We start from the raw sequence: 23,977 nt of genomic DNA, 5'->3' as shown, positions 1-23,977 counted from the left end.
GGTGGTGAATAGAGGCCAAAATATGAAAATTCTGTCAATGTCCCAATATTTATTCACCTGACTGTACGTCAAGAGCCCAGGTGAGGCGCTGTGTCTGGTGTCGTAGTGTTAATGGGCACTCTGGTGGGTCTTTTGCTGCCATATCTCACAGATGCTAAAGATCGCTGCATTGACCTTCTGCATTTGCGTGTCTTCTGCCAGGGGTGGATTGGCTGTTGGAGTCAGCAGGAAGATTCCCGGTGAGCCGAGGCAGCCTGCAGTGGGGCCGGACCACATTAAATTACACACGGCAGGCTAAAGTGTGAGGCCAGGCATATATTACAGTCTGCAGTCATCCTGCGGGGCTGAGGGGCGGGCTGACAAATGAGGTGGGCGGAGCTAAGTGGGCCGGAAAGTGCTCTACAAAGCTCCGTACACACGGACCGATCAGCCAGCGATAACGATATCGCTGGCTGATCGTCCTGGTGTACTGGATGATCGATATCGATCATCCAGCACACCAATGACTATAGCGAGGTCCCTATAGTAACCTGCTCGATATCGAGCAGGTTGGCCAGCATGCATGGCCGATGGACGGTATCGCTATCGTCCATACGTGCCCGCACATCGCTGATCGTTGGTAGGCAAAAAATGATCGATAACGATATGAACGATATCGTTATTGTTCAAATCGTTCATTTAAATTGCTGCGCGTATACGCAGCATACGTCAGTCAGCCGGTTGTGCTGGGAGGCCACGCTGACAGATGAGCTGGGCGGCAGATGGAGCTGAGGGGTATAAAGGAAGGGTAGTGGATAGATCCCTTTCATTATTTGTACCCTGACATTAGTTACTGTCCAATGTCATTCCTTACTGCACTCAATCCACGTCACTTCCATAGTGTTCACTCTAGCTCCGGCGTGACGCAGGGCCGGAGCGAGAAGGGGGCGTGGTCATCAAAAAGGGGGCGTGTCTATAAGATGCGTCCCCTTTTCGTCACTCTTGGGGGCGTGCCCGGCACTTACGGACACGCCGGGCAGCCCCCAAGCCCTGCAGACAGAGAGAATAGATGCTGGGCGCATACGCCCGGCGTCTATTCTCCGGCGGTGACCGGGTCACCGCAAATTTCTTCACCCGCGGGACACTGCGACCCGCGGGTGAAGACGGCTCCGGCAGGCTGTTAGGGCAGGGCGCTTTTTGCCCTCCTTCTGGAGGGCAGGGCGCTTTTTGCCTTCCAGAAGGAGGGCAGGGCGCCGCGCCCCGCTAAAACAGCCTAGCGGGAACGCTACTTCCAAGTACATATATTGAAGGGGATCTAAACACTCCCATAAAGGAAAGTAAAGGAAGCGCCAGGGCACAGATCTGACAGATGGGCTGCTGGTGCTGATGATCGCAGCTGCAGCCTGCCTCTCGCTCACAGCCACATGTCTCTGTCTGTGAGTCAGAAGCCGCTTGGGTTGGGATCGTTAGCACCAGTGGCCCCTCAGTTTTGATCATTAGACCCAGCCAGATTTTAGATGGGGGCATTGGTGGTGTGTGCTCTCCTCCCCCACTCTTGCAGGGGACTTTAGTCTCACTGTCCGGCTGAGTTTCACTTTCCTCTCCCGACTACTCTGCATGATGCCCCACCCCAAGGTCCCCCACAGCTCCTCCTTTCTCCTCCGCCCCCTACTTCCCCTCGCTGGGCTAAATAGAGGCACTCAGACGTTCCTCACCTGTGCCTCTCCACCTACCCACCCCACGTGTTCCCCTAAACCGCCACCAATGTGTGCCTCTGCCACCGTTATATGCTGTGCCTCTGCCCCTCCCCTTACAGGTATGCCTCATTCCTGTTTCCCATCCTTTGCCACATTTTCCTTCTGTCCTCCTCTATCTGTGCCTCTGATACTTCCCCCTGCTATGTCTCTGCCCCCTTTGTCATCTGTACCTCTGCAACCATCTCCATTTGTCCCTATGCTTCTTTCCCCATCTAGTACCTCTGCTACCTCATCATGTGTGCATATTCCACCTCCCCATGGCTGGTGTCTGCCATCAGAAGTGGTGCAGACCATAGAAATACAAGTGTGTACAGCACCACTTCATTCATCTAAAGGATGGCAGCTAAGCACAATGTTATGTTAATAATAATTTTATATTTCTATTTTATGTATTTTATTATTATTATTATTATTATTATTATTTTATGACCGGACAGGAAAATTAAAGGAAAGGATGGCGGTCCACAGATCAGCCATCCGGGCAGCACTGGTGTTAGTGAACAACCGGTGGCAAGCCACTTTCTAGAATATAATCATCCCCTTACATCGCTAAAATACAGAATGATAGACCACATCCCTCCACTTAAACATAGGGGTGATCTGGGCAAGATGCTGCTTAGACGGGAGGCACAGTGAATTTTAAACTCGATGTTGTCGCTCCTTGGGGCCTAAATGTAAGTATTTCGTACTCATGTTTTCTGTGACAGTTAGACTGGCTTGGACGGCTGGGTTGCAGACCAGAGAGAGGTGCCTATGGATGCAGTCTCCTGGTTCGGTCCCCATACATACTTCTGGCCAATATGTTTCTTCTGGGACTATTCCCTCATTGACATCAATGATAGTGACATGAATATGTGTTGCTTTCCTCATATGGTGTATACTACATACTATACTTTTTGATATTATATTTTTCTTTATGGCTGCTCTATCCTATTGACAGGACCCCCGGCAGGAGGCTGAGCATGGTGAAGGGGAGCACATATAAATGGTGAATACACACTTATTCTTTATTTCTGATGAAAATGTTGGTTTAAACATTGAAACGTTGACATACCAAAGGCTGCTGTTTTATTCTTTTGAGAAACCCTGAGTGCCGCAGTCAATACCTGCATACATCCTCATGTTGGAGACATGACATAATGAGAGCAGCGGGGTGAAGTATAGAATTAGAGAGAGTGCCGGTATGCACTGAAAAAAAACAGCACTTCAAATAACTATGCCAAAATGTAATTTATATATAATGCATGCTCATAAAACAGCCTCCAGTATGATTCTTCAGTCACAAATCAAAGTGCTACATGCAGAAAATACCAGTTAATACTTAACGGACTTCATCTGCCTGGAGCCGATACAACAGCAATTGATCATGATATATAGATAGCCCGACGGCCGCTTCGGTGGCCACTGGCATATTCATCACGGGGCAAATCACAGTTAAACAATAACACACACTACTTGTTTTTAGTGCATACCGGACTTTTTCATTTATCACCTATGACTGAGCACCCATCATTCATTTGATTATTGAGTATGCAGGATTTGACTGTATCTTTATATATATCGTGGTCTGGCGCTTCAAATACCAAACCTTTAACTGCAGACGGTGCCTTCACATAAAATCCAATAAGTATGTCATAGGTGCAGCACTCATCCATAAAGAACCACTCCACTCACAGTTCGTTTCAGTGCTTTAATGCACTATCTTCAGGATGCAAAAGAAGACTAATATAGGGTTAAGGTGCATACACACAGTCAGATCTTCCTTCAGATCTGTACAATAACGATTTTAAAAATCGTTCATATCTGAAGGAAAATCTGACATATCTGACATGTTGGTCAGATGAACGATGCGCGTTCCCGCTTGTCAGATAACGATATCTGACATCTGATGTCTTTGCAGTCAGATTTGGACGATTCCATTCATTTTAATGCAGTCAGAAATCGTTCAAATCATTGGTAAAATCGTTTAATTGTTCATTTGACACATCTGACCGTGTGTATGCACCATTAGAATACCTAGCGTTCCCGCTAGGCTGTTTTAGCGGGGCGCGGCGCCCTGCCCTCCTTCTGGAGGGCAAAAAGCACCCTGCCCTCCAGGAGGAGGGCAAAAAGCACCCTGCCCTAACAGCCTGCGGGAGCCGTTCTCACCCGCGGGACGCAGTGTCCCGCGGGTGGACAAACATGCGGTGACCCGGTCACCGCCGGAGAATAGACGCCGGGCGCATGCGCCCGACGTCTATTCTCCCTTTCTGCAGCGCTTGGGGACTGCCCGGCATATCCGTAAGCGCCGGGCACGCCCCCAAGTATGACGAAAAGGGACGCGTCTTATAGACACGCCCCCTTTTCGTAACCACGCCCCCTTTTCGGACGCGCGCACCTTCGTCGCGCGCACAACATTGCCCTCTCTAGCTCCGGCGCCCTGCCTGCCGCCGGAGCTAGAGGGAACACTAAATACCATAGATTATTATGGTACCATGATGGGATGGAATTTATCCTTATCTTTTCTCTGACTATTACCCTAACATACAGGTGTATTCAGGGGGTTTCCAATGCCTCACTTCTATAGAACTAAGTATTTGTGAGGTTTGTCACATACAGGAGTTCGTTGCACTGTGCCATATTTGGGCTGTGGGCTCATGCTGCTTAGCCAAGCATAAGACAAGACCAGTATTTTGCATTGCTACTAGTATCCTACAATAACACAGAGGTTGCATTATACCCAGTGCCATATTGTGTGCAATTTACTCTGCAGCTATGTTTAGCAAAGGCAAGAGTAACAACAGGCATCTGCTCACATACTGCTATCTTGCAAGTTATGTGCTGCAGGCTTATGTGAGGAGGATTTCATACAAGATGGGCTATGTAGTAAGTATTATACTCCACCTGGCCCATCAGACAGAGCCGGTGCTAGGGCCCTCCTGAGCTTAATTTTCTCCAAGGTACTAGCCACTATTGCGGACCGCATAGCGGATCTGGCTGTAATTCCCCCTATGGGGTTATCACAGCAGGCAGTAATGTCCCCTTTGGGGTTGCCTCAACAGGTTCAGGCGATACAAGCCCCCTGTACTGCCACCATGGGTAGATGTACTTTCTAACTCGGTGCAGAGTCTGGTGGCTACATCTAATGGCTTTCACTCCATGTTGCAGGGTAAGAAGCCCCTTCCCAGTAACCCCTTTAAGCGTCCTGTGGTATCGTCACAGTCCACGCAACTTTCAGATTCTGAGGTATCATCCGATGAGGTAAAAGATGCTGATCTCTTTAAACCTGACTCCCTTCTGGAGGAGAATGAGAGTCGGTCAAAAATAATATTCCTGCTTTGGTGCGAGCTGTCAGATCCATCTTATTAATAGAAGATGACGAGCCAGCCCCTAAATCCAAGCACCCGCTGTTTAAATGGCAGAAAGGGACTTCAGCAGATTTCCCTATATCGGATCAGCTAGCTGAACACATGGCTGCAGCCTGGCAATCGGTCTGGTAAGAGGTTTCAACCACAAAAATAGCTAACTTCATGTTACCCTTTTTCTGTGGCTCATTGTGCAAAGTCAGAAACACCCCCTGTGGATTCCCATGTTACGTGTTTAATTAAAATACGTTGCCTATTCCTACAATTACTTCCTTGAACTACATAGGAAGGTGGAAGATTGCCTGAAATCGATATGCTCTCTTTAAGGGACTGTTGCCCGCCCACCCATGGCTATCACATGGGTAGCTAAACCTATAGAGAGCTGGGCTGACGCACTTGAAAACACTTTTCCCTCAGAAGCTTCTAGGAATCAGATGTCTTTTGTTGCTCACATTCGAGATGCAGCTTCCTATATTGGTGAAGCAACCTTAGATGCCAGTCTCCTAACCTCCACAGTTTCGGCCGCCTCTTTGTCTGCCTGCCGTACCCTGTGGCTGTGATCATGGAAGGCAGATGTGGATTCCAGGAAAGGCCTTGAAGGATTACCCTATAATGGGGAGATCTTGTTTGACCCATTGACAAATATCGTAACCACGTTGGTAGTATCAAAAGCGGCATTTCTGCCTTCAGCTACCTCTACTACAAGGCCTCGGACTATGGCCCTGATTCAGAGCCGGACGCTCTTTCAGAGTGCTCGCTCTGAATCAGGGCCTTTTTCTTTTATTTGTGTGTGTTGGCCTCCTGGCCGCTCGCATAGCTGTGGGTGACCACCCACAGCTTTTGCGAGCGGCCAGGTGATGGTCGCGACCATCGGGCTTGTGACGAGACCCTTGAGGTACGGTCTCGTCCATCGCAAGTCCCAGTGGACTTCCTGCTCTAATAGAGCAGGAAGTCCACCTACTGACATCACTGGTGATGTCAGTAGGGCTGCCTACAAACGGCAGGTGTTCCCTTTGGAACGCCTCCGTTTGTCAAGCCAACCCCCCCTGCCCACCTCCAAAACAGGGCGAGCTGTCAATTATAATCAACAGCCGACCTGTATTGGTACCAGACCCGTAGCGACGGAGCACCCGTCATGCGCAGGGGCCAAACATCGACCCGCTTGTGAGTGCTATGCGCTCGCGAGCGGGTCTGAATCAGGCTCTAAATCTTTTTAAGTCCTTTCCTCCTCAAGGAAAGCCTAAAGGAAATCCTTTTCTAGGCATTTGGCTTCCACGAGGGCTCCCCAAAACCAGAACCAAGCAGACGCCCTGCTTCAAAACCCGAGGATAAACCCCTTAGCCTGGTGGGACGGGCCTCCCTCTAGGGGTTCCCAGAGAAGGAGGCCGACTTCTTCAGTTCGCCCAGTATTGGTGTCAAACCACCACGGATGCTTGGAGACCATGAGAGAAGTGGTCTCTCATGGGTATGCCCTCTACTTTCTCAGACTGCCTCCCCACCAGTTTTTATACAAATCCAGAAGGCCATACAGTACTTGCTGCAAGCAGGGGTAATTGTGCCAGTCCTGCTATCTCAGCGAGGGACTGAATATAATTCTACTCTTTTTGGTTCAGAAGCCGAATAGGTCTCATCGGCTTATCCTCAAATCCCTGAACAAATCCCTAAGGGTGCTAAGGTTCAGGGTGGAAACCATATGCTCCATCATCCTAGCTATGGAGCTGGGAGACTTTATGGTATCGCTGGATATTCAGGACGAGTACATACATGTACCTATAGCGCCCTCTCATTACCGATATCTCCAGTTTTCTGCCCTTTGAACTGTCCACAGCTCCATAGGTGTTTCCAAAAATTATGGCTGTCATAGCAGCCCACCTGCATGGTCAGGGTGTCCGACTGCTACCATATCTGGGCGACTTCCTGCTATTAGCAGAATCCCCAGAGGGGCTTAAAAAGCCATCTATAGCTAATCATTGCTTTCCTTCACAAGCACAGTTGGTTAATCATCTGGAAATAAGGGCCTCCCTGAATCCCTCACATAGAATGATTCATCTGGAGGCCCTGCTGGATTCTCAGGATCAGAGAATCTTTCTGAAATCAGACAAGATCTCCACACTTCGAGTACGAGTGCACAGATGTCTTCACAATCACCGAGTGTCGATCTACTCAGCAATGCAAGTTCTGGGATCCATGTTGTCCACCTTCGACATGGTGGAATATGCTCAGTTCCATTACAGGCCTTTGCAGAGGCTAGTTCTCTCCAGATGGAACAGGTTAAGACATCGGATCAAAGCTCAAACGATGGTGCTCTCTCCGGAGGTGCTTCTGTCTCTATCTTGGTGACTACAGACATCTATTCTAATCAAGGGTTCGCCCCTTTTGGATCCCGGACTGGGTAATCCTAACAACGGACTCTAGTCTCCGGGGTTGGGGCGCAGTGACCAGTCCGCATTCCTTTCAGGGCCGTTGGACATCAGTCCAATCAACCCTGCCAATCAACATATTGGAACTTCGAGGTGTCTACTGGGCCCTCAAACTAGCCCAGCACATACTTCACGGAAAACCTGTACAGGTTCAGTCCGACAATGCCACAACAGTGGCTTACATCACTCACAAGGAGGCACTCAAAGTCGGGCAGCAATGACAGGAGTGTCACACATTCAAACGTGGGCTGAGGGTCACCTTCCAGCCATCTCTGCTGGGTTTCTTCCGGGAGTTCTCAATTGGAAAGCAGACTTCCTCAGCCGTCACGACGTGTATTCCGGGGAATGGTCTCTTCACCAAGTGGCATTTCAACTCCTAGTGAACAGATGGGGCCTCCCAAAGGTGGACCTCATAGCCTCCCGGCACAGTCACAAACTGCCAGTGTACGGGTCCAGAACAAGAGATGCCGAGGCAACCTTTGTAGACGCATTATCAGTGAAGTGGACCTTCCAGTTTGCGTACCTATTCCCTCCAGTCTCTCTTCTTCCTCAAGTTCTTCGCAATTTCAGACAAGACGGAGGCACTGTCCGGCTAGTGGCTCCAGCTTGACCCAGGCGTCATTGGTACTCATATCTTTGGAGTCTCTCCATCAACACAGTTCCTGCTGCCTCAACGACCGGACCTGCTGTCTCAAGGTCCTTGCCTTTACCCGGACCTGGGTCGTCTGTCTTTGACAGCATGGCTCTTGGGACATCCCTCCTAAGGTCCAAAGGATTCTCTAGCTCTGTCATCAACACGATGCTTAGAGCACGTAAGCCAGCTTCTGCTAAGATCTATCACAGAGTGTGGCATAGGTATTTCCAATGGTTTCGTCCCAGAGGTTACGACCTCCAGGTGTTTTGGATTTCCAGAGTCCTGGCCTTCCTTCAAGCTGGATTGGACCCTGGTCTCATTGAAAGTGCTTGTCTCTGCTCTGTCAGTATGGTTCCAACGTAGACTTGCTCCGCTAACGGATATCCACACCTTCCTCCAAGGTGTCTTATGGATTCAACCTCCCTTTGTCCCCCCAGTGGCTCCTTGGGATTTTGCAGTAGTTCTTTGGGCCCTCCATTTGAACCACTAGAGTCGGTGGAATTCAAGTGGTTGACGACTAAGACTCTTTCTCCTAGCAATTGCTTTGGCCAGGAGGGTATAAGAATTGGGGGCGCTTTCCTGTCGTCCTCCCTTTCTGATATTTCACCAGGACAGGGCGGTGCTTCACACTCATCTTGGTTTTCTACCTAAAGTTGTTTCTAATTTCCATATTAATCAGGAAATTGTTGTACCGGCCTTTCAGTCACCAGACCTCACAGCTGGTGAGGCCTCCTTGGATGTGGTCCGTGCTCTCAAAATTTATGGGACCGGACCGGTTCCCTTCGGAAATCTGATTCCTTATTCGTACTCTTTGGATTTCACAAGAGGGAATGGCCAGAAAACAAACACACTTTGGCTAGATGGCTTCGTTTGGCTATCTCTGAGGCTTATACACAGACGGGCCTGCCTGTTCCAGTTTCTGTTAAGGCTCATTCTACTCGGTCTGTGGGCTCCTCGTGGGCAGCTCGCCGTGGTGCCTCGGCTGTCAGCTTTGTAAGGCGGCTATGTGGTCTTCCATCCAGACCTTCCTGAGGTTCTATGCTTTTGACACCTTCGCCTCTCAGGATGCTTCCTTTGGGCACTGGATTCTACTCTCAGCGCAGGAGCGTCTCCATCCTTAATTGGACTGCTTTGGGACATCCCCAAGGTCAACCCTGTGGACCCCCTATGGACCCTGAAAAAGAAAATGAGAGATATGGTAAGCACTTACCCTTGTTATCTCTCTTTCTTCGAAGTCCATAGGGTCCACAGGGCACCCGCCTTGACGCACCTGGCTTCATATGGGCTGTGTTACTGGTCACTGGTTTTCCATCTCACTTTCTGTGAGTATGGTTCTTGTGTGTTCCAGTCTTCCTTCTTTCTGTTGTTCCTCCGCCGGCCTTGGCTACTTATCAACTGAGGTGCCTGTGGCTCGGGGGCGGGGTAAAAAGGAGGATGGACCAAGTGCATCCTGAGAGCTAAAACTTTTAACTGTGTGGTGCCCGTGGATCCAGATCCAGCTATACCTAAAGGTCAACCCTGTGGACTTCGAAGAAAGAGAGATAACAAGGGTAAGTTCTTACCATATCTCTCAAGCGGGTGTAGCCAGGCTGTATACAAGGTGACTATGCTGGGAGGGTATGGTGAAGGTGTGTAGCCAGGCTGTATACAAGGTGACTCTATGCTGGGAGGGTAGGATGAAGGGGTGTAGCCAGGCTGTATACAAGGTGACTCTAGGCTGGGAGGGTATGATGAAGGGGTGTAGCCAGGCTGTATACAAGGTAGGGTCTTGATCATCGCGACCATCAACCTGGTTGCTCGCTAGAGCTGTGGTGGTCACCCACAGCCCAGCGAGCGGCCAGGAGGCCGGCTCATAAAAAAGCGGCCTCCCTCATTCAGAGCGAACACTCGCATTTTGCGAGCGGCTCTGATTGAGGTCCAGTGTTTCGGTCAGCACTGATCGGGAGGAGGCCCGCCCTCATATCATGTTCCTTAGCTGGAGAGAGGCCTGCCTCCAATGAATTCAGCAGCCTCTGTTCAGACAGCTGCCTTAGACTGACGGCTCGGCAGTCCCACCCCACCGGGCCACAATGCCACCAGTGCTCCCGAGAGGGGGGGGAGCGGGTACTAATTACCCGACCCCTGCCTTGATGGAGGGGCCCGGTGCTGCCTCCCCCTCCCTCTTACATTAAAGCAGCAGCCACAGCAGTCTCCAGTGCCTGTGGGGAGAGCAATCATACTGATTGCACCCCCCTCCACTGGCTATGTGCCGGGTCTCACAAAGCCCACCTCCGTGGCGCTGCAAAACTGTGTTGTTTTTTTCTCTAAGGGGGTGTGGCCATGCCTCCCGCAGTTAGGCCACACCCCTTCCCCATGGCCCGGTGCGGCTCTCCTGACCGCCACACCATGCCATGCCACTCCACTCTCAACTCTGCTCCTGGACCTCAGCTCCTGCCTCCCAAATCCCAGCTGAGGTGCTCTGGAGGCTGCTGTGGCTACGGATGCTGCTCCAGTGAGTTTGCGGGGACCAGGCATGCTCAACAACCCAGGTAAGTACTCCCTTCCCTGTGTCTCCACCCCCCTTCAGCCAAGTGTCTCTCAAACCCCCACCATCTCACTGACCCCTTCACCGTCCCCAATCCCATTGTCTCCCCTTTCCCTCCACAACCATCTCCCCAATCACTGCTCCACCTCTTAAAAAAACCCAGCCAGCCCAGTAACAGTGCCCACCCCATTGAGTCCAGTGTTCCCCCTTCCCACCCCCAATCTCACTGCCCTTCATTCCCGTCTAGACAGGTGCACCCCCATCTCACTGTCCCTTCTTCTAGCCCAGTGTCCCTCCCATATATCACTCTCTCTCTCTGCCCCACCCGATCATTAGGACCACTTGGTTGGGCACGGATCCCGGCGGACAAAATCCCAACGCCGGCATCCCGACAGGGTTAGGATACCGACATCGGTTGGTCTGTATCCTAACCCCCCCTTTCCCTACCCCTATACCTCCCCCTCCCACCCCCGCACCCTAAACCTAACCCTCCCCCTAGCGCCTAAACCAACCCCTAACCCTCCCCCAATGCCACTACTTACCTTTGGGATTCCAGCGCCGAGATTCTGTCAGGTGTTGGGATTCCGGCGCCGGCATTCTGACCAGCGGAATACCCACAGTCGGTATTATGACCGCATCCCGGACCGCTGGTAGGATTAGAAAAAAAGGCCGGCGGGTCAATAATCTTCATTAAAACATCAATTCTTAAAACCATATATACAAATGGCACCAAATTAGCAAATATATTTTATTAATATAAAATTGTTAGATCAGAGAAACTCACATTTTGCCCTGCCCCAAAACTTCTGTTATTGTGGGATTATCTGGTTGAATCGCTATTGCATGATGATGATGTTGGCTTTATTCCTAGGCAATCGGGCGGCTTCCGCACCATTTGAACACCTGCATGGATAGTGAATACCGACACTGCCAGTCCAAGAAGGATCTATTCTTCAGAGGTTCCCCCGTTGCAGAGAAACCACAATACAATTAAGGTGTATTTTTATTTAGTACACACAAAAAATAGTTAATTTTTTTTCCTTCAGACATTTCACCCCCTGGCTCTACTTGGTGTAGGCCCGTCCATGCAAGTAGTGAATAGTGCTGGTTGCTATCACTGTTAGCCAACGTGTGCCACTTTATGAAAATTTTCCAGGGTCACTTAAGTTTTCCAATCCGCCCCTGCACTTAGTACACACTAATAGGAATAAACCTATTGTAATAGGTAGCCTATTCAGCTTGTAAGAGTCTGGTAGCATGAACTATAATAATTGTTTTTCTTTTCCTTATGTAGTGCATAACACAGTTCGTGGGCATATATTGTCCTGATGAAAGAATATACCAAATGCCTTTAAACTGAATATTTTATATACTGGCAGAGATTATGGGCTTCATTCAGAGGCGGCCGTACGGTCTACTAGTGATGTCAGTGGAGAGCTTCCGGCTCTGACAGAGCCAGAAGCTCTCCGGGGCTTATGACAAGTGAGACCCTACCCTAGGGTCTCGTCGTAAGCCCCGATGGTCATTACCCTAGCGGTCATTAGAGCTGTGGGTGTAAACCCACAGCCTAACGACCGAAACAGGCGGCCGGTCAGGATGCAAGTGGCCACCCAGTTTCTGAACGACCGCTTGCATCCTCCGACCGCCTCTGAATGAGGGCCTATATGTTTAGATTTTGAGGATATACAATGTTACATTGTGTTACATTCTAATTGCTATGCTGCGTACACACGGTACGACAGCAACGATCAGATAACGATCAGACGATCGTCTGAATGTTCTGCATGTGCTGGGTCGGGCATCCAGCACATGCAGCAGACCCTCCACTACTATAATGACCCCCGATCAACAATCACTGGTCCCTATAGTAAACAGGCTTACCTGGTCGATATCGGCCAGGTCTGCCTGCTTGCACAGACGACGGTAGTTCGTCGTCAACTAACATATGTGGACGCGCATCGTCCATCGTATGGTCGTTAGCAGGGCCCAGAAACTGTAAGATTTTAACAATAACGATAGGATCGTTATCATTGAAATCTGACATGTTATCGTACTGTGTGTACAGGAGATTACTCATAGGTCATCCTTAATGTAAAGCTGGCCATACTCTAGTGCGATTTCAAGCCGATTGCCCGATATGCGACACGTCGTACGATGAATCGTGTGGAAATCGTGTACTTTTTAAGGTAGGATACGATGCGATGCGCGCTCCCGCTACTCTTAAAATGTATCGTATGATCAGATGTGCAGCCCATATTATCCGTCGTATGCTGATCGTGCTGTGCTTTTCAGTATGCGGTGCATCATGCGTTCGAGCTGCGTCATTTGTTAAAAAAAAAATAGACACGGGGAGATCCATGATGCATGCATCTGTCTTTAATAAAATAAACACAGTTGCAGGGATGGTTCAGTGAGAAGGTACAAGTTTTTGTACCTTCTGGGAAATACTTGAGGGATTTTCTTGCCTCAATGTGCTTTTTTTTTTTTTTTTTTTAAACAAATATTTTTAATAAATTTTCTTTTATCAATAGAAAAGAAAAACAAAGTACATATAATAAAGAAATAAACGATCAGTATTGTACAGCATTACATACAAATCAGTACAGTAGCAGAGTATCTGACATTCCGGCAAACATCTAAATAATATTTCTATAGTACATACTTTAAAGCAGAGGGTGAACAATTACAATCACTCAATTTTTACATTATCACTCTTGCATGTATGACTTACAAAAATACTGTGTGAAAAGCACTTATAAATAAACGGCTGACGAGGCACTCCAAACACAAAAACTAATAAATCATAATCACTATTAATTAGAGAGGGCGTGACGGGATCTCTGCCACAAAGACCAGACTTTATTAAATTTACTCGGACAGCCACGTTTCTGATACAAATAGCGTTCATGGGATGTTGTAAAATTAACCAAGGCGACCCAGGATGCAAAGGTGGGCGGATCAGGGGCCATCCACATGAGGGGAATACAAACCCTTGCCACAATTAAAAGGTTATTGACATATAATTTATGGGAACCAGAGAGTGAATCCTCCAAGTCCAGGCCAAATAAACAGATACGTGGAGTTAATAGAGGTACATGAATACCCGTATCTCGCACACCAGTAACCACACTAGTCCAAAACAAAGCAATACAGGGGCATGACCAGAGGAGATGCCAGAAATCAGCAGACGGAGCAAGGCGCTTGGGACAGGAGTCCACGGCAGAACCTCCAAACTCAAAAAGTGTAAGTGGGGTCCAATGAACCCTTTGCAGAATATACAATTGTATCTGCTGAAATATTGTATATGCCGTAGCCACCTGAGGAGACCCGATAACAATCTTCCAGTCATCATCAGACAGTACCCAGATCATTGTCCCAACGGGCTCTAAGGCCAGCCAAACTCCCTCCTCCCCCAGAAGACAAAAGTAAGGAATAGCCTACCGAAACTGTTCTACTAGAGGGCAGAGTACGCACCAATAGGCGCTTTGGGGCTTCACTAAAGTTAGGAACTGCATCCCTCCACTGCACAGAGAGCATGTTGAATCTGGAGGTATCTATTAAAGAAGTGAGCTGGGAGACCATATTTGGAGGACAAATACGTAAATGAATAAAGAACCCCATCTTGGTACAGCTGCCCAATAGCTACCACTTCATATGACCTCGAAGCCTCTCTACCCTGTAATCCCCTGACCTCAGAAATAGAGAGATTATCCCAAAGTGGGGAACATAGATCAATTGGAGTCTCCCCCAATAGCTTCTCCCGGCCAGCCACACTCTACGAGCCTGTTGCAGCAATGGTGGACACCGTGAGAGAGGTGTACAAGCCAACAAAAATTGTAAGGGGGAAAGCTTCAGGCCCGCTTTTGCAAGGAGAGCCAAGGGAAGATCTCCCCGATCCACCGGAGTAACCCACTCCCTCATCTGGGACATCTGAGCTGCTAGGTAGTAAAGATATAAATCAGGCAACGCTAGTCCACCTTCCCCTCGAGGTCGACAGTGTCTTATAAGCTATACGTTGAGCATTATTTCCCCAAATAAATGAAGTTATACAGCTGATAATCATCTTAAATTGGGACAAAGGGATGTACACCGGAGAATTTTGTAATATACAGTCAGGTGCATAAATATTGGGACATTGACAGAATTATCATATTTTGGCCTCTATTCTCAGCAGGTCTGCTGTTTCAATGTGTGTCGGCGCTTCGGCCGCCTCTTAGGGGTTCCCAGCAGGTCCCCCTCTGCTGTTTCAATGTGTGTTGGCGCTTCGGCCGCCTCTTAGGGGTTCCCAGCAGGTCCCCCTCTGCTGTTTCAACGTTTGTCGGCGCTTCGGCCGCCTCTTAGGGGTTCTCAGCAGGTCCCCCTCTGCTGTTTCAACGTTTGTCGGCGCTTCGGCCGCCTCTTAGGGGTTCTCAGCAGGTCCCCCTCTGCTGTTTCAACGTTTGTCGGCGCTTCGGCCGCCTCTTAGGGGTTCTCAGCAGGTCCCCCTCTGCTGTTTCAACGTTTGTCGGCGCTACGGCCGCCTCTTAGGGGTTCTCAGCAGGTCCCCCTCTGCTGTTTCAACGTTTGTCGGCGCTTTGGCCGCCTCTTAGGGGTTCTCAGCAGGTCCCCCTCTGCTGTTTCAACGTTTGTCGGCGCTACGGCCGCCTCTTAGGGGTTCTCAGCAGGTCCCCCTCTGCTGTTTCAACGTTTGTCGGCGCTTCGGCCGCCTCTTAGGGGTTCTCAGCAGGTCCCCCTCTGCTCTTTCAATGTTTGTCGGCGCTTCGGCCGCCTCTTAGGGGTTCTCAGCAGGTCCCCCTCTGCTGTTTCAACGTTTGTCGGCGCTTCGGCCGCCTCTTAGGGGTTCTCAGCAGGTCCCCCTCTGCTGTTTCAATGTTTGTCGGCGCTTCGGCCGCCTCTTAGGGGTTCTCAGCAGGTCCCCCTCTGCTGTTTCAATGTTTGTCGGCGCTTCGGCCGCCTCTTAGGGGTTCTCAGCAGGTCCCCCTCTGCTGTTTCAATGTTTGTCGGCGCTTCGGCCGCCTCTTAGGGGTTCTCAGCAGGTCCCCCTCTGCTGTTTCAAAGTTTGTCGGCGCTTCGGCCGCCTCTTAGGGGTTCTCAGCAGGTCCCCCTCTGCTGTTTCAACGTTTGTCGGCGCTTCGGCCGCCTCTTAGGGGTTCTCAGCAGGTCCCCCTCTGCTGTTTCAACGTTTGTCGGCGCTTCGGCCGCCTCTTAGGGGTTCTCAGCAGGTCCCCCTCTGCTGTTTCAACGTTTGTCGGCGCTTCGGCCGCCTCTTAGGGGTTCTCAGCAGGTCCCCCTCTGCTGTTTCAACGTTTGTCGGCGCTTCGGCCGCCTCTTAGGGGTTCTCAGCAGGTCCCCCTCTGCTGTTTCAACGTTTGTCGGCGCTTCGGCCGCCTCTTAGGGGTTCTCAGCAGGTCCCCCTCTGCTGTTTCAACGTTTGTCGGCGCTTCGGCCGCCTCTTAGGGGTTCTCAGCAGGTCCCCCTCTGCTGTTTCAACGTTTTTCGGCGCTTCGGCCGCCTCTTAGGGGTTCTCAGCAGGTCCCCCTCTGCTGTTTCAACGTTTGTCGGCGCTTCGGCCGCCTCTTAGGGGTTCTCAGCAGGTCCCCCTCTGCTGTTTCAACGTTTGTCGGCGCTTCGGCCGCCTCTTAGGGGTTCTCAGCAGGTCCCCTCTGCTGTTTCAACGTTTGTCGGCGCTTCGTCCGCCTCTTAGGGGTTCTCAGCAGGTCCCCTCTGCTGTTTCAACGTTTGTCGGCGCTTCGGCCGCCTCTTAGGGGTTCTCAGCAGGTCCCCCTCTGCTGTTTCAACGTTTGTCGGCGCTTCGGCCGCCTCTTAGGGGTTCTCAGCAGGTCCCCCTCTGCTGTTTCAACGTTTGTCGGCGCTTCGGCCGCCTCTTAGGGGTTCTCAGCCTGTCCCCCTCTGCTGTTTCAACGTTTGTCGGCGCTTCGGCCGCCTCTTAGGGGTTCTCAGCAGGTCCCCCTCTGCTGTTTCAACGTTTGTCGGCGCTTCGGCCGCCTCTTAGGGGTTCTCAGCAGGTCCCCCTCTGCTGTTTCAACGTTTGTCGGCGCTTCGGCCGCCTCTTAGGGGTTCTTAGCAGGTCCCCCTCTGCTGTTTCAACGTTTGTCGGCGCTTCGGCCGCCTCTTAGGGGTTCTCAGCAGGTCCCCCTCTGCTGTTTCAACGTTTGTCGGCGCTTCGGCCGCCTCTTAGGGGTTCTCAGCAGGTCCCCCTCTGCTGTTTCAACGTTTGTCGGCGCTTCGGCCGCCTCTTAGGGGTTCTCAGCAGGTCCCCCTCTGCTGTTTCAACGTTTGTCGGCGCTTCGGCCGCCTCTTAGGGGTTCTCAGCAGGTCCCCCTCTGCTGTTTCAACGTTTGTCGGTGCTTCGGCCGCCTCTTAGGGGTTCTCAGCAGGTCCCCCTCTGCTGTTTCAACGTTTGTCGGCGCTACGGCCGCCTCTTAGGGGTTCTCAGCAGGTCCCCCTCTGCTGTTTCAACGTTTGTCGGCGCTACGGCCGCCTCTTAGGGGTTCTCAGCAGGTCCCCCTCTGCTGTTTCATTGTTTGTCGGCGCTACGGACGCCTCTTAGGGGTTCTCAGCAGGTCCCCCTCTGCTGTTTCAATGTTTGTCGGCGCTTCGGCCGCCTCTTAGGGGTTCTCAGCAGGTCCCCCTCTGCTGTTTCAATGTTTGTCGGCGCTTCGGCCGCCTCTTAGGGGTTCTCAGCAGGTCCCCCTCTGCTGTTTCAATGTTTGTCGGCGCTTCGGCCGCCTCTTAGGGGTTCTCAGCAGGTCCCCCTCTGCTGTTTCAATGTTTGTCGGCGCTTCGGCCGCCTCTTAGGGGTTCTCAGCAGGTCCCCCTCTGCTGTTTCAATGTTTGTCGGCGCTTCGGCCGCCTCTTAGGGGTTCTCAGCAGGTCCCCCTCTGCTGTTTCAATGTTTGTCGGCGCTTCGGCCGCCTCTTAGGGGTTCTCAGCAGGTCCCCCTCTGCTGTTTCAATGTTTGTCGGCGCTTCGGCCGCCTCTTAGGGGTTCTCAGCAGGTCCCCCTCTGCTGTTTCAATGTTTGTCGGCGCTTCGGCCGCCTCTTAGGGGTTCTCAGCAGGTCCCCCTCTGCTGTTTCAATGTTTGTCGGCGCTTCGGCCGCCTCTTAGGGGTTCTCAGCAGGTCCCCCTCTGCTGTTTCAATGTTTGTCGGCGCTTCGGCCGCCTCTTAGGGGTTCTCAGCAGGTCCCCCTCTGCTGTTTCAATGTTTGTCGGCGCTTCGGCCGCCTCTTAGGGGTTCTCAGCAGGTCCCCCTCTGCTGTTTCAATGTTTGTCGGCGCTTCGGCCGCCTCTTAGGGGTTCTCAGCAGGTCCCCCTCTGCTGTTTCAATGTTTGTCGGCGCTTCGGCCGCCTCTTAGGGGGTTCTCAGCAGGTCCCCCTCTGCTGTTTCAATGTTTGTCGGCGCTTCGGCCGCCTCTTAGGGGGTTCTCAGCAGGTCCCCCTCTGCTGTTTCAATGTTTGTCGGCGCTTCGGCCGCCTCTTAGGGGTTCTCAGCAGGTCCCCCTCTGCCGTTTCAATGTTTGTCGGCGCTTCGGCCGCCTCTTAGTGGTTCTCAGCAGGTCCCCCTCTGCCGTTTCAATGTTTGTCGGCGCTACGGCCGCCTCTTAGGGGTTCTCAGCAGGTCCCCCTCTGCCGTTTCAATGTTTGTCGGCGCTTCGGCCGCCTCTTAGGGGTTCTCAGCAGGTCCCCCTCTGCCGTTTCAATGTTTGTCGGCGCTTCGGCCGCCTCTTAGGGGTTCTCAGCAGGTCCCCCTCTGCCGTTTCACTGTTTGTCGGCGCTTCGGCCGCCTCTTAGGGGTTCTCAGCAGGTCCCCCTCTGCCGTTTCAATGTTTCTCGGCGCTTCGGCCGCCTCTTAGGGGTTCTCAGCAGGTCCCCCTCTGCCGTTTCAATGTTTCTCGGCGCTACGGCCGCCTCTTAGGGGTTCTCAGCAGGTCCCCCTCTGCCGTTTCAATGTTTCTCGGCGCTACGGCCGCCTCTTAGGGGTTCTCAGCAGGTCCCCCTCTGCCGTTTCAATGTTTCTCGGCGCTACGGCCGCCTCTTAGGGGTTCTCAGCAGGTCCCCCTCTGCCGTTTCAATGTTTGTCGGCGCTTCGGCCGCCTCTTAGGGGTTCTCAGCAGGTCCCCCTCTGCCGTTTCAATGTTTGTCGGCGCTACGGCCGCCTCTTAGGGGTTCTCAGCAGGTCCCCCTCTGCCGTTTCAATGTTTGTCGGCGCTTCGGCCGCCTCTTAGGCGTTCTCAGCAGGTCCCCCTCTGCCGTTTCAATGTTTGTCGGCGCTACGGCCGCCTCTTAGGGGTTCTCAGCAGGTCCCCCTCTGCCGTTTCAATGTTTGTCGGCGCTACGGCCGCCTCTTAGGGGTTCTCAGCTGGTCCCCCTCTGCCGTTTCAATGTTTGTCGGCGCTTCGGCCGCCTCTTAGGGGTTCTCAGCAGGTCCCCCTCTGCCGTTTCAATGTTTGTCGGCGCTTCGGCCGCCTCTTAGGGGTTCTCAGCAGGTCCCCCTCTGCCGTTTCAATGTTTGTCGGCGCTTCGGCCGCCTCTTAGGGGTTCTCAGCAGGTCCCCCTCTGCCGTTTCAATGTTTGTCGGCGCTTCGGCCGCCTCTTAGGGGTTCTCAGCAGGTCCCCCTCTGCCGTTTCAATGTTTGTTGGCGCTTCGGCCGCCTCTTAGGGATTCTCAGCAGGTCCCCCTCTGCCGTTTCAATGTTTGTCGTCTCTTCGGCCGCCTCTTAGGTGTTCTCAGCAGGTCCCCCTCTGCTGTTTCATTGTTTGTCGGCGCTACGGCCGCCTCTTAGGGGTTCTCAGCAGGTCCCCCTCTGCTGTTTCAATGTGTGTCGGCGCTTCGGCCGCCTCTTAGGGGTTCTCAGCAGGTCCCCCTCTGCTGTTTCAGTGTGTGTCGGCGCTTCGGGCGCCTCTTAGGGGTTCTCAGCAGGTCCCCCTCTGCTGTTTCAGTGTTTGTCGGCGCTACGGCCGCCTCTTAGGGGTTCTCAGCAGGTCCCCCTCTGCTGTTTCAATGTTTGTCGGCGCTTCGGCCGCCTCTTAGGGGTTCTCAGCAGGTCCCCCTCTGCTGTTTCAATGTTTGTCGGCGCTTCGGCCTCCTCTTAGGGGTTCTCAGCAGGTCCCCTCTGCTGTTTCAATGTGTGTCGGCGCTTCGGCCGCCTCTTTGGGGTTCTCAGCAGGTCCCCCCTCTGCTTTTTTTCTGCGTGATTATTATTGTTTTATTCATAAGTACAGTGTATAAAGTAATGTGTTACTGTACAAATAGATTATTTGTCACTGTCATCAGTTTACTGCCTAATTGGAGCTTGCACTCTACATTCCCTCTCTCAGAATGTATACACACTAAGGTTTTGAGTCCCATCTCCAGTACACAGGAACCTCATCAGCGCATGTTTTACAGATATTTTCAGTATCACAAGTGAAATAATTTGCACCTTTTGTGTGAGCCAGTAATTAATACACCTGTGCACCATCTAGGAGATCCATAAAACATGCACTGTCAGGGGCCACTGAGGAATGGAGGTGGGAAACAGTGCCATGGGGTACATTTATAAAATAGCAGTATGTTTTTGGTATGTGGGAAGAAACCAGAACAGCCACAGGAAACCCTTATATAAACACCGGGAGAATATACAAACTCCACACAGATAGGGCCCTGGTCATCATATATATATATCGTATATACTAACTATATTTTGCAATATTTATAGCAGATAGAAATTCTGTCTTACAGTCATTTTTTAAGACTATAAATTGTAATGCAAAAGTTCACATATTATTAAACGCCCTCTGAAATGGCAAATCAGTCAGGAATGTGAGTGCAAGCTCTTGGTTCTTGGACCCGAATAAGGGTTTGAGACAATTAGTTTCCCTGTAAGAGGTCACATATTACAATGATGAAAATACAGAAGGATAATTATGATACACATAGTAATAGCTGCATTACAATTGTAATTCTTATTCTGTCCGATTACAAGATATACTCAGGATATCAAAGATAAATATTAGAGATGAGGGGTTCGGTTATGGATCGGATCATCCCCCCAAAATCAAATCTCAGAACGAGGCAAAATGTCATCTTTCACGGACATCTTGGCACAGAAGATAATGTTTTGCCTCGTTCTGGACTCAGCGGAAAGACACTAGCAGATGTACCCAGTTTTGCTCAGGTAGCTATTTACTGTTTCCATTTCCAAGATGGAAACAGACCTCTCCAGTAACACATTAATCCTAAATGTGCGGATCGGTTTTACTCAGATTTTAAAAACGGCATGATATTAGCTATCCGGCTGTGACGTGTTTTTGATAGCCAATAAGATAAATCCAAACTAATCCGAACTTGCGGTAATGTGGCAAAAAGAACCGAGTAAATCCGAACCCGCACATCTCTAATAGTTATGCATCATTGCCATAGTAAGACATTACCCTCCCTCACCTATGTACTAACACATTCCACTCCCTCACCTCTATAGTAAAACACATTACCCCTGCTCACCCCTTTAGTAACACATTCTCCACCGTCATCCATGTTGTAACTCATTCCCTTCCTTCACCCCGTAGTACACATTTGACATTTCCTCTCTCACCTCTGTAGTAACGCAATCCCTTCCCTCACTGTTGACGTAGGGGAGCCACACCAACTGCCAGTGTTGAGTGGCAGCAGTTGGAGTGACAGTTGGTGTTTGAATTCTGAACTGTGCTGCATGCACGATGCGATATACTGTGTGTGTATAGTATATATATATATATATATATAAATAAATGTTTAAAAAATGTGTATCGTATCACATATATGCGGTAACCTTCCCGAATTACCCCAGCCTTTCAAGAAGAAATTCCCATACTGGTCACTAGGTTTAGGCAACTTATTTTTTGTAAAGTGTTGTCACCGTGACGCAACAGTTAATTTTGCACTAAAGGTATTTTGTAACTTAAGTGTAATTTTTTTACATTGATTTTTGTAATTGTATTGATATGTGCATTGCACTATATGTGCTAATCTTTTAGTTGATTGATACAACAATTTACCTCAATACCAATAAATGAATGTATGGTTTATACAATGAGGATAAGTAACTGAGTTTGGGCACTGTACCTCAGGGTGCGTCTCACAGCCGGAAGCCGTCCTCTTCTGTCTGACCACTCATCAGCGTTGATAGGGCCCAGTGTAACTTCCAGCCCCGCCCCCTCAGTTGCCAGATATCTCTGCCCACAGCCTGTCACTCTCACTGGCTCCACCTTAAATCCTACCCTCACATCTCTGACACAGCCTTCTCCTGCGGGTGACCTCTGGAAGGAGACGCTCAGGATGGTGGTTCCCTATACAGCAGCGCATGCAGCTGCCAACTGCCGCCCGTGTGCTGAGAGTTCCGGCTCCTGCCTGCCCACTCACGTCTCCTGCAGCTGCTGCAGCACTTGCACAATAATGTAAAAGGAGCATTGGGCACTACCATTAATAGTATGGGGCAGCTCTCATAAGTCCTAGCCATATGAACCTCTTTTTAGTACAATTATATTATATACTACGGCTATTGGGTCATGATTCCAGCCGCAGGACAGATTAGATCTACATTTGTGTATTTGTAAATTCATTTAGACAGAGAAAAATGCAAACAGACCGACTCTTTTTTTGCCAGGTTATCACCCCCTCCCCCCCCCCCCCCCCCCAACGTAATTTAGGCCGTGCTTTGTCTGGTCCAGTGAGGGCAAGTTGAGGGTTTTGTTGGCGAGTCTCTGGTAGAAAGCCGTCTTTTTGAAGGACCCACCATCTGAAGCATGGCCATTCTTGCCGACATCCACAAACAGAAATTTGTAGTTGGCATTCACCACTGCCATGAGAACGATGCTGAAGAATCCTTTGTAGTTGTAGTAGTATGATCCCGTGTTGGCAGGTGGGTTGATGCGGATGTGTTTCACATCGATGGCTCCTCCGCAGTTAGGGAAATTCCAACATTGTTCAAAATCTTCCGCGATGCTGGTCCACTCCTCCACGATGTTAAGAAACTGTAAAAATAGTAAAAAAGGGGTTAAAACATGACTATAATTTTTTTTCATATCTTTTTTTCCTATATAGATTCCCACCCAACACCCTGATTTAGCATCCACACCGGACCTCAGTCTGCTCGGTGGTGACAGTGATCCGGAGAATAGCACACAAGTGAAAACTCCACTTCCACCTGGACCCTCATCTTCTCAACAACCCCAAAAAAAGAAAAAAAAACAAGGGAGAAAGGAAAATCTTACTGAACGTGAGGACAATATTTTACAAAACGCAGAACGGCTTCTGCAGAAACCCCCAGATGCAATAGATGATTTCACAGCTCATGTGAACAGCACATTGAGAAATATGGATACAGATATCCAAAGAAATTTTCTAAAGTTAACCCACGACCTATTGAGTCGCTATATGAGCAAAAATCTCACAAATTCTACATACATTGCAGATCCAATGCTATTTTCCCCTGCCCCAAATAGGTATGTCCGCCCCCCCCCCCCCTGCCCAGTTAGGTATTACTCCCCCACCAAGCACCAGCACGACCTTGTATAATGCTCTGCTGGATGCAGATGAGTCGCCCCAATATACAGAGATGTAAATTTATTTGATAAGTAATTTGGTTGTTTTTTCTGTCTTGCTTTTAATGTCACCAAATTTTATGAATTCTAATAGGTGCTTGCTGCATGGGATAGGGTGGTGATGACGCTATTTGGACAAGGTCACTACGCACATGGCACAAGTACACATTGCTGGAAGCTGGGGCCACAATGTACACTTGTGCCATATGTGTATTGGCCTGTTCAAACTGGCGTCTGACCCACCCTATCACATACAGCCGGCTACCTATTGGGATTCATAAAATTTGGTGATAATGTTCTTTTGTGAACTTGTTACAAAAAAAGTATATTGCACACAGTTTAGTGCACACTTTCAGTTGCCTGCAGGTCAGTGCACATTGTACTAAAAGAAGGCAATTTTTTGCTTTATGTTGAGTAAAAAATAAAAATAAAAATTATTCTTTGCACAAGAAACCAATGTGTGGTGTTTTTTTTTAACTTACCTTGCAATACTGGTACTGTAGCACTTTTACGATGGCTTTGCAGGTCTCCGGAATGATGACGCCCAAAGACTGAGGTGAGATGAGTGTCCCAAACTTAGGTCTTCCAGTGATCTTCCTGTAGCCAGGTACCTTAGGGTAGCCACCAGTCTGTCTTCAGCAGGGATTGCCCTCCGCCACCTTGTGTCCTGTCTCTGGATGTGGGGGGTCACCAGATGCAGCAATTCTTGGAAGCTGGCGTCATCCATGCGCAGGTA

At 50.2% G+C, this 23,977-nt stretch overlaps 1 long non-coding RNA gene across 1 annotated transcript in view; it reads left to right on the top strand.

Moving 5' to 3' along the window:
* LOC148453626 (uncharacterized) overlaps positions 1-23,493 on the top strand; it is a 29,395-nt gene extending 5,902 nt beyond the window's left edge. Inside the window, exons 2-4 of the long non-coding RNA XR_015874881.1 lie at positions 2,677-2,724; positions 11,530-11,653; positions 22,742-23,493. This is a non-coding gene — a long non-coding RNA (uncharacterized LOC148453626). The remainder of the gene's footprint in view (positions 1-2,676; positions 2,725-11,529; positions 11,654-22,741) is intronic.
* The last annotated feature ends 484 nt before the right edge of the window (positions 23,494-23,977 follow it).

Source organism: Taudactylus pleione, unplaced genomic scaffold (genome assembly GCF_031769625.1).
Source record: "Taudactylus pleione unplaced genomic scaffold, aTauple2 ptg001123l, whole genome shotgun sequence".
Classification (NCBI taxonomy): domain Eukaryota; kingdom Metazoa; phylum Chordata; class Amphibia; order Anura; family Myobatrachidae; genus Taudactylus; species Taudactylus pleione.
The sequence above is the reverse complement of the archived record's forward strand: the minus strand, read 5'-3'. Positions and strand labels throughout refer to the sequence as shown.